The sequence below is a fragment of the Cryptomeria japonica genome, chromosome 2 (assembly GCF_030272615.1).
Source record: "Cryptomeria japonica chromosome 2, Sugi_1.0, whole genome shotgun sequence".
In the NCBI taxonomy this organism is placed as follows: Eukaryota; Viridiplantae; Streptophyta; class Pinopsida; order Cupressales; family Cupressaceae; genus Cryptomeria; species Cryptomeria japonica.
In genome coordinates, this window is record NC_081406.1 from 508,751,351 (window position 1) to 508,770,632 (window position 19,282).

Genomic DNA, 19,282 nt, shown 5'->3' on the forward strand with positions numbered 1-19,282 from the left:
TAAACTTTATCTCTTTGTCGGTAAACCCTGACTTCCGGTAAACCAAATCAATTAGATGATAAAATATAACATTAGGAACATCAGTTGACATCAATGACAACATAAATAACTAATCATGTCATCTAATCATAGAATCTCAATCTCTTCATCACAAATAGATTTCTATCCTTTACCGGTGTAGTCATCAGTCTTCAACTGCATTACCTCATCTGAATAAGTTCTACCAAATGCCAACAATCTCCCCCTTTTGCATTGATGGAAACACCAATCAGATATACACTTAGAGTAACATCATCATCTGCAACTTCCTTATGGATATCACATCATCTATTGGTTCTCCTTCTTTTGTCGCCTCCCCCTTAACCAATGCTTCTCTCAATCTAATTTCTCCTCTTCACCCTTATCTGGTTTCTATCCTTCTCCCATATCTAATTTCTCTTCTTCTCCCCCTTTAACAACAATTCCAAAGATATAAATTCATCACTTGTCTTCAATTCTACTGATGCTTCTTCCATCATCTCTACTTACTCAAATTAGAAAAATTATAACAGGGCAATAAATAAGAACTTTGCATCAGACTTTCTCCCCCAAAGGAGTAGCCCACACCTTCATCAATCCTTAGTGAAAGATAAACATAAAATCCATAGGATTCATGGATCTCCATCATTCTAGTTCTTTTGGTGCAAGGGTCTAAACCCTAGTTTACCTCTAAGAAACTCAAAGGTAGCCTTCGATAAGGGCTTAGTAAAGATATTAGCTAACAGAACTTTACTCTTCACATATTCCATCTTCACTTATTTTTCTTGAACTCTTTCCCTTAGGAAATGATACTTCAATTCAATGTGCTTGGCTCTAGCATGAAGTACAGGATTCTTAGAAATATTTATTGTACTTGTATTGTCACATTAGATAGTCAATAGTTCAAACATATCTATCTTGAATCTTTCTATCACATGTCTCATCCATATTGCCTTTGTGCAATTCATGGATGTAGCTACATACTCTTCTTTAGTTGTAGATTGAGAAACACAAGTTTGTTTCTTGCTCATCCATGCAACTAATCTTCCACCAAGTAGAAAATCTCCACCAGTTGTTCTTTTTCGATCATCCACATTACCTACCCAATCAGCATCAGTAAAGACATCAAAAGTAAAATCTCCTTTATAAGGATACCATAAACCATATTCTATTATTCCTTTGAGATACCAAAAAATTCTCTTCATAGGCACCATGTGACTCTCTTTAGGCTCTTTTTGAAATCTAGCTACTAATCCAATAACATGAGCAATGTCCAGCCTACTATGAACAACATAGTGTAGCTTGCCAATCATGGATCTGTACTCTTTTTCACTAACAACAAGGGACTCATCTTCCTTTGATAACGTGTAGCTAGTTACCATTGGTATTCCTACCAGTTTGCAATGTTCCATATCGAAAGTCTTCAACACTTCTTTGATATACTTGGTCTAACAAATAAAAATACCACCATCCAGTTGTTGGACCTTTAAGCCAATATTGAACTTTATTTCACCGATTAGTGACATTTCAAATTCATTTTTCATTATGTCAACAAAATCCATACACATATCATCATTTCCACCAAAACTTATGTCATTTACAAACACTTCTACTATCAGCATCTTGTCTCCATCAGTTTTCAAATAAATATTACTATCATCACTAGTACGTTGGAATCCAGTTTTAACCAAATGTGCATGTAATCTCTCATACCATGCTCTTGGTGCCTGCTTTAGACCATATAGTGCTTTATGCAATTTACACACCATGTCTTTATCATCGGTCAAGAAAAATGCATCTGGTTGTTCAATGTATACTTCTTCTTCTAGAATCCCATTTAGAAAGGTTGATTTGACATCCATTTGGTAATTTTGAATCCCTTATATGCAGCAAATATCGGTAACATCCTTCCTCCTTCTAATCTAGCAACAGGTGCAAATGTTTCACCATAATCCTCACCTTCCTCTTGAGCATACCCTTTGTATACTAACCTTGCCTTGTTTCTTACAATCCTTCCATCTTCATCCAATTTGTTCCTAAAGACCCATTTTGTTCCAATTACATTCTTATCCTCCAGTCTAGGAACAAGTGACCATGTCTGATTCTTCTCAATTTGATCTAATTCTTCATTCATTGCACCCAATCATTATCTTTTAGTGCTTCCTTAACATACTAGGGTTCAATTGTAGATATAAAACATGAGATCTCTCGAATCTTCCTCCTGGTTTGCACACTTGCATTCTTATCACCAATTAGCTGCTATTGTGAATGGTTGATCCAGACATATCTAGGTATTACCTATGTCGGTTCTACATCATCTGCATCAATTTATTCATTTTCTTCCTCACAATCATCGCTTATCGATTGAGCACCTAATTCTCCATTTGTCGGTTCTAAATTATTCTCTACCTCTGGTTAAATGACTACAAACTTCTCTTCATTAGCATCCTTTTCAGGTTTTGATTTGCTTGTACCTTCAAACTTATCAGGATAGATCATCAAATTTTACATTAGCACTTTCAACAATTTTCTTAGTTCTCTTGTTGTAACATTTGTATGCCTTAATCTTAGAAGAGTAGCCAACAAAAATTCCCTCATCAGATTTTGCATCAAATTTCTCAGTGTAGTTATTGCTCTTAATAAAACATTGACTACCAAAAATTTTTAAATAACTTACACAAGGATTTTTTCCATACCATAGCTCATAGGGTGTCTTATTGTTACCTCTCTTTACTAGTACTTGATTTAAAGTGTATACAGTAGTACTGATCGCTTCTCTCCAAAACATTTTGGATACATCACCCTTTAATAACACGATTCTTGCAGCTTCAACTATTGTTGTGTTCATCCTTTCTGCTATGCCATTTTGTTGTGGTGTCCTCGAAGCATACATTTGTCTCTTTATACCCTGTTTATCACAATACTTAACAAATTCATTAGATCTAAATTCACCTCCTCGGTCTGATCTTAAATACTTCAGGTTCTTACCGGTCTCATTTTCAACCAAAGCTTTAAATGATTTGAATTTACTAAATGCTTTTGATTTCTCCTTCAAAAATGTCACCCACATCATTTTATAGAAGTCATCTATGAAGATCATGGAATACTTATCACCATAATAAATCTTTGTTCTCATAGGGCCATAGAGATCCATATGTACCAAATCTAAAATATTCTCAGAAATACAATTCTTGCTCTTGAAATAAATAGAGGTCATCTTACCATTTTGACAATCTTTGCATATCACACTATCCAGTTTGACAATTTGGGGTAATCCTCTTACAACACTTAACTTACTTATCTTAACCAAATTATCAAAATTAACATGGCAACATCTTTTATGCCATAACCAACTCTCTATCATTCTAGCAACCAAGCAATTAGTAATATTAGTATTCAAATGGAATAAGTTACCTCTAGTTTTCTTCTCGATAGCAATCGGTTCGCCATTACTTCCAAGAATTCTGCAGACTCTACTTTTTAACTCAAGCAAATAACCTCTATCATTGAGTTTACCAACAATTAAAAGATTATTCTTTAGACCATCAACCCAAAACACATTATCCGCATTACTCTTTCCATTTAGAGAGATTGAACCTTTACCTTTCACCATGTAAGGAGATTTATATCCAAATCTAACAACACCTCCATCAAATTCATTAAGGGTTATGAACTTACTTTTGTCTCTGGTCATGTGGTGTGAACAACCACTATCTATAATCCAAGCACCACTATTCTCCATATGAGATACTAGTACCTTTTCATCTGATAGTTCCTCCTTCATGGCTACAAAAAATGTTTCTTCATTGTCATATTTATCTTCAGACTCCTCATCAGTCACACCTTCATCTACTACAACATAACAATGTTTCTTTCCCTTTCCATTGAATCTTCTAAACTTTTCTTTCTTATCAATGTTAGGGCACTTAGCAATAATATGACCAATTTTACTACAAGAGAAACACTTCAAAGGTATGTTTCCTTTATACTTACCTATGCCTCTTGGAAATCTCTTTGCTAATAGTGCCTCAAGTTCCATTACTTGATCTTCATTGTCTTCATTTCCCTATTTACTTACATTACTTGACCTGCACTCATGATTTTGACAAATATATTTTCCTTTTCTAGCAGATGAACCGGTAACAGAAGCTTTAAAGGCAGATCCAGTAGATTTTATCACACTATTGTCAAAACTATTTAACTCAAAGTTGTAAGCTTACCAATCAATGAATCAACAGTTATATTATCCTTTGATATAGATCTAAGTTCTTGGATTTCCGATACTCTTATAGCATACTAAGGTTGCAGAGTTCTAAGCATTTTACTTACTATTGTGTCATCTTCTATTTTACCTCCAACACCCTTTATGCCACCAACAACTTCTTTGATTCTTTGACCACGGTGGGAGTTGGTACCCACAAGAATTTGTACTCTTTTGAAGTATGCCCTATTAGGATCTTAGCCCTATTAGGAGCAGACCTTGTTAGGAGTCACCAAGTTAAGGGATTTTCCTAGCAGCCCGGTTAGAATATTGATGATCTATTAAGATCAACATCATGAGAGGATTTAACACTATTTTGAGAGCTGCCCTGTTAGGGGACTTAAATGTTTTAGGCCTGTTAGGACCTACTCGGTTAAGGGATTTAACATGCTACGACTATTAGGGAACAACAATAAGAAAATTATCTGTAACTTGCACTTCTCTACTTGCTTGATCATATCCAATTATGCACAACACTCTAAAACTCTCAAGCAGATCTCACACTTCACTTGGATGTCTCAACACATTCTCTAAGACCACTGACACCATAAACATCAACCGTGTCATCTTAAATAGCTATCTCAACTAGGTCAGCCACAAAACCCTAATTACATCATGATTTTACAATTTGAATCATAAGAGATCATCTCAGATCAATATACAAATCATTACATCAAACTACAATGCAATATCAATCGTTAGTTGATCGTAACCCATCACAAAAATTTTGATCTGTACCAAAGTCAAAACCTTGAAACACTCCACTAAGCATTTGTTAGATTCCCAATAAATTATTCCTTGAATCACACCAAAACAACATTCAAATCTTTTCACATGGGTTGTGCTGAGTTACCAACTTCAAGTAGATTCGTCATTGATCACCATCATAATAGAAATCATTACCGGTTTGATGATATCTTCACTGGTCCTTAAATCCTACTAAAACCTTAGCAAAACTTCATTAGAAATTTGAAACACACCTTCCAGTAATCTCCACAAATCTTGGTTCCAGTCACATATGCCTTTCCATGATACAAGTTCATCATTCAAACCACAAATCACCAAACATCACCACTCATCGGATCCAATCAAAACATCTCTTCTTTACAAGTTAAGGTCCTATTAACAAACTTTAGCTCTCTATTGGTAAACCCTATCTTCCTGTAAAACAAATCACTTAGATGATAAAATATAACATCAGGAACATCAGATGACATCAATATCAACATAAATAACTAATCATGTCATCTAATCATAGAATCTTAATCTCTTCATCAAAAATAGATCTCTATCCTTTACCGGTGCAGTCATCAGTCTTCAACTACATTACCTCATCTGAATCAATTCTGCCAAATGCCAACAGAAATCACTATATGGATTGAAGAAAGCCCCAAGAGTTTGGTATGCCAAATTAGATAAGTATTTGATGAATCTTGAATTCAATAAAGGCATTGTTGATAATAATCTATACTTCAAGATTGATAATGATAACATCTTAATTGTTGAAGTTTTCATTGATGATATTCTTTTGGTTGGAGATGATGGTTTGTGCAAGAAGTTTGTTAATGATATGTAGAATGTGTCTGAGATGTCTATGATTGGTGAGATGGAATTCTTTTTGGGATTGCAAATTACTCAATTAGATAAAGGTATTTTTATATCACATTCTAAGCATGTGAGGGAATTGTTGAAGAAGTTTGGTTTAGATGATGCAAAGCCTATTGGTACACCTATGGTGCTTGGATGTAAATTGACAAAGGATGATGATTCTTTGAAAGCAAATCAGACTAGATGCAAGTCTATGATTGATTGTTTGTTGTATTTAACTCAAACTAGACCAGATATTATGAATGTTGTATGTCTTGTTACTAGATTTCAAGATGATCCTAAGGAATCCCATGTTGTTGTTAAGAGAATTTTTAGATATTTGAAAGGGATAGCTGATTTATGTTTGTGGTATCGTAGAGATGATGACTTTACATTCAGTTCTTTTACTAATGCTAATTGGGTAGGTGATGTTGATGACAAAAAGAGTACTAGTGGTGGTGCTTTTTTCTTATGTAAGAATCATGGATGAGTAAGAAGCATAATTATATATCTTTGTCTACTGCAAAAGTTGAATACATTGTTCATGCTAGCAATTGTACTCAGGTGATTTGGATGAAGAAGATGTTGAAACATATCAGAGTTATTTTTGATTAGCCTAATGTTATATACTATGATAATTCATGTGATATAAACATTTATAAGAATTTAGTGTTGCATTCAAATACCAAGCATATATCAATCAAGTTTAATTTCTTGAGAGAGAAGGTAAATGAGAAGGAATTTAGATTCGAGTATGTATCTACAAAGGAACATTTTGCAAATAACTTCACGAAGCCTTTGCCTAAAGATACTTTTGTTAGGATTCCCATAGATACTAAGAGGGGGGGTGAATCAGTATCTAAACGGTGATAAGAATTTCTTAAGTTAAAACATGCAAAACATAAAATAGCAGTATATCGGTATGAAAGAATTAATGCAATAAATAGAATCAGAAACATCCACATGAAAAGAATACCATAACACAAGATGTTTAACGAGGAAACCCGGTGTGGGAAAAACCTTGGTGGGATTTGTGACCCACAATACTCACTCACTGGCCAATAAGAGAATATTACTTACAATAGGGGCCTGCACATGCAGGAAGGCCAACTGCCTAGAGCTCACTGCTCAATGAGAAGTCACACTGACTTACAATGAGGATTATACTAATCCAATGACTTGTACTACTTTACAATAGAATCTCCAATGTCAGATTTAGTACCAGTTCTAACTCTGTTCTTTACATATACCCTTGAACTATAATTCGCACATTAGGTCTACCTAATAATTTTCTTTATGCTCGCTACATTCCCTCTCTAAATGTCTACAATGATCTCCTTTATATACAAGAGTCATTTTACAATTTTCCAAGTCGGCTTACAATAATAAACAAAATATTACATATCAAAAGTCCTGTCGGCCTCTATGCCAGTATATATCTTTTCTTTTGTGCCGGTGTCAGTATCAGTGTAGAGTGATCTTGTTGATGCCAGTGCACTATCTTGCCTGTGTAATACTTTGCTGGTATGATGTCTTGCCGGTGCCATAGGATTGCAAGGTTGCCATCAATGACAAAACCTTCAATCACATACAATGTCTCATTGGAGTGTCCATATGCCAACAACTTTTGTGTATCTTAGAAAGAAGCTAGGGGTGATTGTCCCTCCTGATGAGAGCTAGAATGCATGGATTTGCATTAGTCTGGCAGAATTCACAGAGATATCTTGTCATACACATTGATGAGTGAGGCTGCTACTCAGGGGGAGTAGTTAGTGTGTGGTCCAGATGTTCATATTCATGGGTTTTTTCAAGGGGAGAGAATAATGATTTGCATGTGCCTTTTGCATTGATATCAAAGGGGGAGAGAATAGTGTGAAAAAATGCTACATCCTATGTTGATCTTAGGGGGAGATTGTTCAGAGTTATGGAAGATTGTCAGTTGTTGATTTCTTTCTTTGCATTGACTATTTTTCACATTCATATGTTTCCATCAATGCCAAAGGGGGAGATTGTTGGATATTGCTGAGAAGTTTGCTAGAATGATGTGTTGTCATTGATGTCAACATATTTCTTTGTGTATTCCAGTGTTGCAGTCAAATTGGTTGAGTTGGTTTGGCCAGTGTGTTGCAGATGAGTTGTTGTGGATTAATGGGATTTGAGATAAGTATCTCTAGTTGATCCAATAGAAGTTTCTATGGTCCGCATGATGATTTGATCAAGTTATGAGGTCCGGTATTGTGGTTAGTTATTCAAATGTTCATGTTGTTTAGTATTCTAGTTTCTGCTTTGTATTGCTCTAGAATTGTAATATCTTGGTTTATAGATTTGGCAATGTTTGGGACGTTCATATGTGTCCTTAATTCAGATGGTTCATGATTTGAAGGTTTGCAAGTTAATCTTTCAGTTTGATAGTCAGTATAGTTGGTGTTCTTAAGGTTCAATATAATGATGATGAAGATTCTAGTAAATGGTGATGTTATTGTTGTTGTTGTGGTGATTCACATTGCTTGTGGATATTTCTAGATTGGGTCTTATCCATGTCGATAGTCTTCATCGATCATTGTGGGCATTATTGATCATTTTCTTGATCCAATGGTGTTCTTGATGTTATGCGACATTCATGATGATTGTAGCATAGTACGAATGGTCTAGGCATAATTTTTAGAGGTATTTCTTGTGTGCGGTGTTGGTTCAGGTTGAAATTATGTCTTAGTCGATATTGGTTTGGTCCACATGTATTGTTGTAGCATGTGAGGTTATTGTTTTGTAATTTGTGTTGACGGTTGAGCTGACCTTGAAATATAGGTTGAGGATTTGTATAAATATATGTAATATTCATGTAAGAGTGTATCTTTGTTTGTGAACATTGATTTGATCTTTCAATAGTAAAGGAGAAGTTTGCAGAAGTGTAAAAGAGAAGAGTTTGAGTTTGGGCTTAACTGGAACTGTAACCTGGCATGAGGAGATGCTATTTTATTAGTTCATGATCCTTCATATGTAGTCTGAATGTTTCTATAAGGTAGTGAGCCTTCCCAAGGGTTGTAGCCCTTCTTGTTTTGTGATTTGAGTAGTGAGATCTAGGTAGTGTTCCTAAATGCATGTGCATTCCCCATTGTAATATTTCATCTACTCCTAGCATGGTATTATCTCATTGTGAGTAGGTTCCCACTATGGTTTTTCCCTTAAACAAGTTTTCCACGTGAAAAATCTTAGTGTTATGTGTTAGTCCCAATCGATGTTGAGAGGGGAGGGGTGAATCAACACTTTATCAATTATATCAGATTTAACCTTAATCAAGTTTTCTAGTCAAACTTAATACATCAAAATAAGTAGCATTAATAAACTACATGCACACACATGACCATTCACACAAGACCACCAAGATTTATCTCGTGGAAACCCAAATGGGAGAAAACCATGATGTGAGTAGAAACTCATAAAATCTGCACTCTTCTGGAGTATGCCCAATGAGGAGCCATCCCTATTAGGAGATTATAAAGAAACTATTAGGTGCCACCTGGTTAAGGGATTTTCTTTAAGGCCTATTAGTGCCTTTACCCTATTAGAGGTATCCTTGTTAAAGGACTTAGGATAATCAATAAAGATGTCACCCAGTTAAGGTATTTTGAGTTGCAATGGTTAGAAAGAAATAGGAAGTTGATCTATTGGAATAGCTACCGATTGCTTGATCAGATCACAATGAATCTCATACTCTGTCTGCACCGATTCTCTACTCATACCCTCAGCTCTCCACTCTGCTGGTCCTCTGCTCATACCCTTAGCTCTACACTCTGTCAGTCTACTTCACACACACTCTGCTCTGCTAAATCACTTAGCACTTCCTCACTCTTCACTTTACACTTTGGATCGCCTCTCATAGGATTTGCACTGCGCAAAATTTTTTTATCAATGTTTTGCATGAACTTAAAACACTTTATACTCTCTTTGTCATCACCTCCCGATGTTCCCTTAATCAATGCAATTACAAATCTTGGTAGATTTCAAATTCAAATCTTCCTGCTCTTTCTCTATGCATCCTGCAACAATTCTACCAACTGTTCATCCAAATCTGCCACCACATCTCCCAAAAATAGTAACTTCTAGGTCGAGTTCAATCTTTTAGATGTGAACCAGAAAATCACCACAAATCTCGCCTTAATTAACTATTAACTATTGTAAACTTCACCAGCAGATTGATTGGTGATATCTCTCTCTGATTGACTCACCTTCGCTCATCGCATCCATCATACCAGTCACCGCTCTGAGATTCTCGGTGGAAAGTATCCTTTAACCTATATCATCAGTTCTTCAACCTGTATCATCAATTCTTCAACCTATATCACTAGTTCTTCAACCTGTATCATCGGTTCCTCAACCTATATGACCGGTTCACAAGTGTATATGTTTATCTTCTGCCTCCGGTCACTGATCACTAAGTAGACTGATCACTTGCTTGTCCAGAGAGCTCCGGTCATGCATAAGATTACTAAACTTCAATCTAAGTCAACTCCTATGACCACATCATCATGTCAACTACTTCATATGGTGACTACGGCGGGTATCCTGTTGTTTCTTATCCAAACATCCTACAACATATCAGTTGTTGGTTGACTATTCTACACTAACTCACTTGTCAGTTGGATACAAAGCACTACCAGCATATCACTTACCAGTTTGTAGTCCTTGCACAAGTCAACACTAACTTGTATACTAGTGACTCCAAAGGTCCTTGTGATGAAAGACATTTCTTCACTTACCGGTGAATATCAAAGACATCTCATTACGTATGAAACAATAACAATACTGCACAAACATCTCTTACACCGATAACCATCCTCTACCAGTTGACATCAATGACAATCACAATTCCAACATTATATTTGTTATTTATGTGGTGTTGATTTATGCTTTCATAGTTATTTATCAAATCTTAATTTGATTTTAAGTTGTGTAAAGTTTGAGAGCAAACTGATTCACCCCCCCTCTCAGTTTGTTGCATTATTTCCAACACCATTGAGTTCCAATCACATTCTTGTCTTCCGGTCTGTTGATTTATTCCCATGTCTAGTTTTTCTCAATCTGATCTAGTTTCTCTGTCATTGCCTTCATCCATTTCTGATCATTACAAGCTTCTTCTACTATCTTTGGCTCAGTTTCAGATAGTAAACACAACAAGACTTGTTCTTGTGCAACTTTTCTTCTTGTGATAATACATTTTCTCTTCTCTACAATGACCTATTGTTTTGAGTGATTCTTCTAGACATACCTTGGAGTCTTGGATGCACATGTCGAAGCATCTTGATCATTATTTTCTTCACTCCTTCTTTCTTCTTTCTTTTCCTTTTCTCCAGATTCATCTGATTCATATCCTACTGTTATTTCTGAATCCTTTGAAGTACTCTCATCATCTTTTATGCTTGCACTTTTAAAAATATTATTCAACCTTTTGCTTTAACATCTATATACTTTTCTCTTTGTTGAATAACCCAAGAATATACCTTCATATTCTCTACTGCCAAACTTTCCAATATTATCCTCATCTCTTCGGATATAGCACTTTCTTCCAAATACTTTGAAATATTTTACTGTCAGAGTTATGCCATACCATAGTTCATAATATGTCTTACTATATTTCCTCTAATACAAAATTTTGTTAAGAGTGTATGTTGTTGTATGCATTTCTTCTTTCCAATAAACTTTTGGTAACTCTACTCCTTTTAATATGGTTCTAGCTACCTCTTGTATCATTTGGTTCATCATTTCAACTATACCATTATGTTGTGGTGTCTTGGGGGCAGATAACTGTCTTTTGATGTCATGTTTCTCACAAAAGTCATTGAACTCATATGAGATGAATTATCCTCCTTTGTCAAACCTTAAACACTTGATCTTCCTGTTAACCTCATTTTCAAATTTTGCCTTGAATATCTTGAACTTTTCTAATGCTTCAGATTTCTCTCTTATAAATGCAACCCAAGTCATTCTAGAGTAATCATTAATCAATAACATGAAATACCTTTCACCTTACAGGCTCCTTGTCTGAGTCAGACCACAAAGATCTGTGTGAACCAAATCTAGTAATCTGGTGGATGAGTACTCCTTTCCTCTAAGTGTGCTTCTAGTATTGTTTAATACTTGACATTTCTTGCAGATGTTGTTCTTTGGTTTAGTCAATCTGGGAAAATCTCTTAGTCCACTCCTTGAAGTAATTTGCACCAAGTTGTTAAAATTGACATGACACATCCTTTGATGCCATAGCCAGTTGTCATCAAGTTTTTATATCAAACAATGTTTTGTAGCTCCTTCCAATTGGGACATATTTCCATTTATCCTTCTAGTTACAATGACTATTCCAAAATCCTTCCGGATTTCACATCCATTTTCCTAAAAAATAACATTGTATCCATTTTCACACATATTTCCAAAACTCAAGAGATTATGATGCAAACCCTTCACATAATAAAGATTGTTAGTCTTGTGTTTCCCATCAAAATTGATTGACCCAATACCAACAATTTGTGTTGTCTAATCATCTCCAAACCTAACTCAACCTCCATCATATTTTTCAAGTTTTATGAACTTAATTTTATCACCAGTCATATGATGTGAACATCCACTATCAATCAACCATTTATTCTTATCTTTTCTAGCATGAAATGCATTAGCATCAGTCTTAGAGATGTCAAACTTAGGAACATCCTTTTCTACCAAAAACAAGCAATCACCATCCTCATAGTCTGATTCATCATCTGAGATGTCATCATCATCCTTAATATAATATGCTTGCTTATTGAATTTTCCCTTGTTTTCCCTAATTTTTTCTATTTCCATTTTTCAGACATCTAGCTGCAATATAACTAATCTTTCGACATCTAAAACATTTAAAGGGTAAGATGCCTCTTTACTTGTCGATGCCTTTCTTCAATTTTCTCACAAATTTTGCTTCCACCTCATTTGGGCCCTCTTCATCATGTAGACAATCTTCCAATACCTTGAATGCAGTTTCTCATTTTTCTTTGTCCTTTCCAATTTTCTTACTTTGAATACAATCAGGATACCAAAAATCTTCTCTCTGGTGAACATCTTTGGATCATAGGTTTCTTCAATTTTTGAAATCTTGTCACTGTAGCTTACCGATAATGTAATCAAGATTTTATCGATTACATCTTTATTACCCAAGGTTCCTCTGAGTTCTCTGATTTCATTCACTACAGTGTCAACCTTCTCAAAATAACCTACAATGTCTTCTCCTTCTTCCATCCTCACGTTTTCGTATCTTCTCTTAGCTATTAACCTCTTTGTTAACTTGAATCTCTCATTTCCTTCATAGATATCTTTCAAGTTTTTCTAAACCTCATAAGTAGTATTCAAAGAGATAACCTTAGTTAATTCAGTTTTTAATAATGCACTGAAATAGCATACCTTGCTTTTTCATTTTTTTCATAGGCTTGAATCTCATCCAGAATGTTATGACCATTCACCAGTAGAACATACTTAGTCTCCACAGCCTTCTAACTATTGTAACCTACTTAGTCTCCACAGTCTTCAAGGCCATAACATCCAAATCTGCCATGTATGGACACTATTTTATGAAATGAATGATCAAGAATATTTTAATTTGTCCCTACAAGTTTTGGTGTTTCTCTTGTTTTTTTCTTCTCTTTGTTGGCATTTCATCATTTGTACTATACCATAAATGTGTGTTTGCTTGATGCAATCAGTATATGTCTGTTGTGCATAGTGATTAGATTTATGTATGATGACTAATTTGTATGTTGTCATTGTTGGAAACTATGTTTCTTTAAGTCATCTAAGTCCTATAGTTCAACCGGCTAGACTTAACCGGTAAAGAAGAAATAGTTTTTATTAGAACCGATAATTAGGAATTCAACCGGTACATGAAAATCATGAAGATTGAGATGATGTGATTTTACAGCAGCATTGAAGACTATCAGATGAAGATATGTTTGTGACCTCACATGTTGAATCAATCAGGTGAACGAGATTTGTTTGACATAATAGATTATTTAATATAGACTTAATCTGTAGTGATGAAAATCACTCAGATCGGTAAAACGACATAGAATTGGATTTGTTATGTTGGAGGCCGACATAACTAAAGCATGCCATGCAAGATTGTCTAGATGCATTGAACCTAGGAAATTGTAATAAGGTTCTAAGCCAACCTTATGATAATTTTAATTGTGTGATGAGGTATGAAAAGATATGTATACATAAGCTTGATAGCGTGATATGTGATGAGTGAATTGTGTATTTCTGATAGTGCGAAGATCAGAGAAGTTGAGAGATGAAGTCTTTGTAATGTTGTAATGTTATAAAGTGGATCTTATCAAATATAGAAGGTGTTATACTGAGATCATTTGTATTTGTGGACTTCCTAAGATTTTCAGCAAGAAAAACCTTTTAGAAGGTCACTCCTAATAGGGTGCAGTCAGATTCTAATAGTTATGATCATTAAATCATCTTACCAGGTGACACATTAACTTGTGGTTGTAAATATTAGTAACTTGGGTAGCTCCTAGTAGGGCTAGTCCTCATAGGCCTTATTGTAGAGCTCTCTATTGGGCTTAGCCACTTTTAATAGGGTGTGCCCCTAACTGAGTGTTGTAGACCTTAACCAGTCAGACCTCTATACTGCAGATAGTGGATCTTGTGGGTACTAACTCCCACTGTGGTTTTTCCCATTTGGGTTTTTCACATATAAACTCTTGAGTCATATGGTTTATGTTTTGTGTGGTGATTGCATATTTGGTATTATTTCTTACATGTCTATTGAGTTTTAAATTGGTGAAATTGATATTCTGATTTCTATTATTTTTACTATCACTGATTCACCCCCCCCCCCCCTCTCAGTGCCTTATAAGTTCATCAATTAGTATCAGAGCTTTACTTCGTTAAGGCTTAACTACTTGGAAGTGATCTCTAATCTTAAGGAAAATATGGGTGAAGGAATGAGCTATAGAGAGATGGCTAAAGAACTTGCTGACACCAAGGATGAGCTAGAAACCCTAAGAGGCAAGTATAAGACATCAATAGCTAAAAGGAAGGAATTGATCTAACAATTGTTGGAGATCTCTGACAAGAGCTCCTGAGATGAAGAGAACATTTATGCACTAGTTGAATAATTGGAGAAGTTGAATGGTGAAAAGGATAACCTAAGGAGAGAACTTGAAGCACTTACAATTCAAATGAGTGAGGGAATTGAAGCTAGAAGAAAGGTTGAAGATCAAATCCGAGATAAAGAGCATAAAATATTTAAGATCAAGCAAGATAATGAAAATTTGTATGAACATTGACATGAGGAGAAAGAAGAAAAAGAAACATTACAGATAGATCTTGAAATGGCAATGTCTCTGAGAGAGACCCTCATGAAAACAAATCAAGATCTTATAAAGGAACTTGTTGAGACCAATAAGAAGCTTGATAAATTCAACAAGATCTCCTCTATGTTGGATGAACAGATTCAATCTCAGAGGATGAAAGGTGATACATCTATGTTAGAATACAATACATCTGAGAAGGGAGAACCTTTCGGTGCCAAGAGCAACATGCATGAAGGTAAAAATGCTCCTAAAGCTCAGAAGCCTATCGATAAGAAACCTTACAAACCTGTTTACTTTAACTTTCTTAAACCAAGACATACTGCTAATGTTTGTAAAAGCAGATATGATGCTAATACTGGTTATAGACCAAATAATAAATATGTGCATAGGATATTTGAAAGATATTGCTATACATGCAACATGTATGGGCATAGATCAGTTGAATGCAGGTATGAACAAAACAATCCAACACCTCACATGATCCTAGATCCTATTGGTGACTAGAGAATGAATTTCACTGACCAGAGGATCACAAATTGGCAAAGACCCTATGTTAATCGGTCTAGTCCTTATGAGATGGAAAAGAGAGTCAATGTGATTTATTCAGTCTGCAACAATTTTGGACATGTGGCATTGAATTGGAGAAGAAGAACAGGTAGAGGCAACTCAAGACCTTGGAGAGCATCTAGTATGTTAAGCTATCATTGCAACAAACTAGGACACATTGCCAAGTTTTATAGAACACATAAGAACCAACCGGTGAATCATCCTGCAGACCGTAAAGGAAAGCAGAAGCTTGATATTGAAAAAAATAGACCTGAAATGAATAAGATCTAGAAGAAGAAGAGTGATGACAAACCATCAGAGGAATCAGATTCTTCACCTATTTTGGACAATCCATCTGTGACAAACTAAGTTGTTTCTAGAACTTGGGGTGAGCTTATTGTCAAATCTTGAGTTCAACCCCCAGATGATGTACTGCAAACTGAATCTACATATTTTGATGCATTTTGATGTTTTGATGTGTTTATAGATCAAAACCAGTAAATATATTTGAATTTTTGCTATCAGTATTATGCTTTAGAGTTTGTTAAGATGTTTAAGGGTTGTCAGCAAATGTGTTTATTGTTGTAGTTAGAATACAAATAAATAAATCTTTTTGAATTTCATTTGATACTTTTCATCTTGAGATCTCTTGGCAAAGTGAGAAAAGTAGTGATAAGTTTGTGCAAGCAACATTCAAATTTTTTACCAGCATCAAAGGTGATCGAAGTGAAGTTTGATCCGGTGATCAAGTATTGAAAGTTTTTTATGGTTAGAAACACTAGCACTGAAGAAGAAGAAGAGGTATTTATTAGTAAAATCTTACTCTTTGATTCAAAGTTTTTCATATTGTAGTATGGATACCCCGCATCTAGCTGATGTGACCGAAAGAGCAAGACTTGAATACAAACGACATCCATACAAGTTGGAGGAAATTGACCCTGTCGGTACCCTATCTGGTGTACCGAATGGTTTTTTGCATGTAGAGGATGTAAGATCCTTTTATCACTACAAACTTGAAGATCTGAGAGTTTCAATTACTTATGAGAAATATAGATCTTTGTGCAATGAATAGGGTAGATTGAAAGAACAGTTCAGAAGTGTAGTCGATAAAGGTTTTCATCATGTGATCAATTTTATTGATGATTTTGATGATGAGTTGGTGAGATTTGTTTTGAGACGCATTCATGATTAGTTGATATGGTTGGATAGACCTCATAAAATCACTAAAGAAGCAATCCATGTTGTAACCATATTTTGCTCAACTGGTGAAGTATCGTTGCTTAGGTTATACCTAAGAAAAATGTTGAGATGTTAACTAGATCTAGATGGGATAAAAGAGCCATGACCATGAATGATATTAATGACCCCGCTATGAAATTTGCATCTATGGTGATTGGATATAGAATTTTATATTCAAGCAGAATGAACAGTATACCAGCAGCAGCCATTCACACTACATACAGGATGATTAAAGAAAACATGGACTATGACTTGACTAAAGCTCTAAGGAGTCAATTAGTGGAAAATTTGGAAGTATTAAAGAAGGACAAAAGGTTGAGATTTAAGTTTGGACAACTTATCATGGGCTTATTCTTTTATTTCCAAAACTTTTTCCCTGATATTGGTGATGTACAATGGATAACCGAGACACCTGCCCTATTGTAGATGAAGAACAACATTAGGATGCTGAAAAACAAGTTTGATGATATTTTAAGAAATTTTAGAAGGAAATGCATGCAAGGAAACTCATATCGGTAGAGGTAGTCAATCGGTATGATTATATTTGTTTTATGGTTGACACAGATACATGCTTGATGGAAGTTGTTATTCCCAGGACCACATGGGTAAGCCCATGGGTTATGAAGTAGATAAAGATCTACTTGTTGCTTATGTTGATCATTTGTTAGCTCAACCGGTCGATACCACCACTGAGAGGTTTGGAACCTACAAGAAGAAACTACTAAAAGTGCATTCTAAATTACAGAAGTTGATAATAGAAAAGAAAGTAAAAAAATAGGTACAGACCTTTCCTGAATAGGCCAAATTTACTAAAGAATAGATAGTTGCAACAAGAGACAAATACAAGGAACAACAAGGTGGACCCTTCAGTGTACCAACCAATAGCCCCACCCACAAGACAAGAGCGGCCAAAGCAACTGAGAAGAAGAAAGCAGATGAACCTAAGGTGAATCCTATTGAATCTCAAAGATGGAAACCCTCTAAAATACAATTCTAAAGAAAAGGTAAAACTATTGAACCTCCTGTTGTGCCTGCCCAAACTAGAAAAAGAAAAAATGAGAAAGCTCACAAATTGGTGACTGGTATTGAGAAAACAAAATCTAAAGAAGGTAAGAGAGAACTAATGTCAAGTGCTAAGAAGCAGAAAACTAATCGAAAAGGTAAAGTGGCTACAAAAATATTGACACTTGAAGATTCTTTCCTAAGAATCATTAGAATTTGTAATGTGGTGAAATGTGAATGAGAGATCAAGAGAAAACTATTGGCATTACAATAAGAAAGATTGTTGATATTCAATAAGGATATTGAGAAGGTTGTTGAAGATTATTGATATAACTGAAGAAGGATGATAACTATCTTTATAACATTATTTTGTCATTGATGTCAAGAAATTGATTATCTGATTCAGTATGATGTTGCCATATCTTGAGAAGATTGATTAGAAGAGAATTAAGATGTCGGTAAAAGACACAGAAAGAATGTGATGAATAAAGAGGAGGAATAAGTTATTCAATGGGCAACTATTACCGAGTTAGACAATAATGAGATCATGATGTTTAGATTGTTTTGATATCCTACATATGTTGTTGATTGTAAGGTTAATACTATACTATCTCACCGAGCAAGGAACCTAATCGATAAACCCTAAGGAACCTAGTCGGTAAACCCTAAGGTTATCGATACAAGTTAATGAAGACAAAATGTCTACCGAGTAAAGTTACGTATTGACCGAGTTACAACCAAGTTATGACAGTGCGCATTGGATGGATAAAAGCATTATTTAATGAAGGACAATGATTAGCTGGAGATGTATAAATGATTGGTATGTCGTGCATGAAGTTTTTTAAGGATCTATGGCAAAGGAAAATCGGCAAGAAGATCTACAATGTAGATTGAACTGGATTAACCTTGTGCAAGTTCCAAGAGAGGACTACAAGTCCTGAGGCAAGGTAGAGGGTTTTCAAATCGGAAGGATACATTGAACTTGGTCAAGTTTGAAGATCCGATGGCTAAGATTGATCATGGGAAATGTGATCAAGGAGATTAAGCGGTTAGCAATTGTTTATAAATAAGGAATTGTTAATAAACAATGTATGTGGGCAAGTGTAAGCATAGGAATGCTACATAGTGATTACCGAGCATAGAAGCTTGAAGACCTATTTGAATAACAGAGTAGAGAGCCCAGTAGAAGACTAGATAAGTCTTATGACTAGATCGTTTTGAGCAAATAAGAATCTTCTTTAGCATTTTAGATGTGAAGTTGTAGATAGATTTTTATTACTGTTAT